Here is a 1512-nt window from a genome sequence, read left to right as displayed (position 1 = left end):
TTCTAAGCAAAATAAGGTGCATAAAAGGATTAACATCACATGCAATTTATAAGTGACATGATATGGCCATCATCACGTGCTTCTTGATCTCCATCACCAAAGCACCGGCACAATCTTCTTGTCACCGGCGTCACACCATGATCTCCATCATCATGATCTCCATCAATGTGTCGCCATCGGGGTTGTCATGCTACTCATGCTATTACTACTAAAGCTACGTCCTAGCAAAATAGTAAACACATCTGCAAGCACAAACGTTAGTTATAAAGACAACCCTATGGCTCCTGCCGGTTGCCGTACCATCGACGTGCAAGTCGATATTTCTATTACAACATGATCATCTCATACATCCAATATATCACATCACATCGTTGGCCATATCACATCACAATCATACCCTGCAAAAACAAGTTAGACGTCCTCTAATTTTGTTGTTGCATGTTTTACGTGGTGACCAAGGGTATCTAGTAGGATCGCATCTTACTTACGCAAACACCACAACGGAGATATATGAGTTGCTATTTAACCTCATCCAAGGACCTCCTCGGTCAAATCCGATTCAACTAAAGTTGGAGAAACCGTCACTTGCCAGTCATCTTTGAGCAAAGGGGGTTACTCGTAACGATGAAACCAGTCTCTCGTAAGCGTACGAGTAATGTCGGTCCAAGCCGCTTCAATCCAACAATACCGCGGAATCAAGAAAAGACTAAGGAGGGCAGCAAAACGCACATCACCGCCCACAAAAACCTTTGTGTTCTACTCGAGAAGACATCTACGCATGAACCTAGCTCTGATACCACTGTTGGGGAACGTCGCATGGGAAACAAAAACTTTCCTACGCGCACGAAGACCTATCATGGTGATGTCCATCTACGAGAGGGGATGAGTGATCTACGTACCCTTGTAGATCGTACAGCAGAAGCGTTAGAGAACGCGGTTGATGTAGTGGAACGTCCTCACGTCCCTCGATCCGCCCCGCGAACAATCCCGCGATCAGTCCCACGATCTAGTACCGAACGGACGGCACCTCCGCGTTCAGCACACGTACAGCTCGACGATGATCTCGGCCTTCTTGATCTAGCAAGAGATACGGAGAGGTAGAAGAGTTCTCCGGCAGCGTGACGGTGCTCCGGAGGTTGGTGATGACCTTGTCTCAGCAGGGCTCCGCCCGAGCTCCGCAGAAACGCGATCTAGAGGAAAAACTATGGAGGTATGTGGTCGGGCAGCCGTGAGAAAGTCGTCTCAAATCTGCCCTAAAAGCCCCATATATATAGGAGGAGGGAGGGGGACCTTGCCTTGGGGTCCAAGGGACCCTCAAGGGGTCGGCCGAGCCAAGGGGGGGACTCCCCCCCCCCAAACCGAGTTGGACTTGGTTTGGTGGGAGGAGTCCCCCTCCCTTCCCACTTCTTCCCTCTTTTTTTTTTCTTTTCCTTTGATTTTCTTCTCTTGGCGCATAGGCCCCCTTGGGGCTGTCTCACCAGCCCACTAAGGGCTGGTGTGTCTCCCCAAAGC

The sequence above is a fragment of the Hordeum vulgare genome, chromosome 1H, assembly GCF_904849725.1.
Source record: "Hordeum vulgare subsp. vulgare chromosome 1H, MorexV3_pseudomolecules_assembly, whole genome shotgun sequence".
NCBI lineage: Eukaryota > Viridiplantae > Streptophyta > Magnoliopsida > Poales > Poaceae > Hordeum > Hordeum vulgare.
This window is presented reverse-complemented; position numbering follows the sequence as displayed.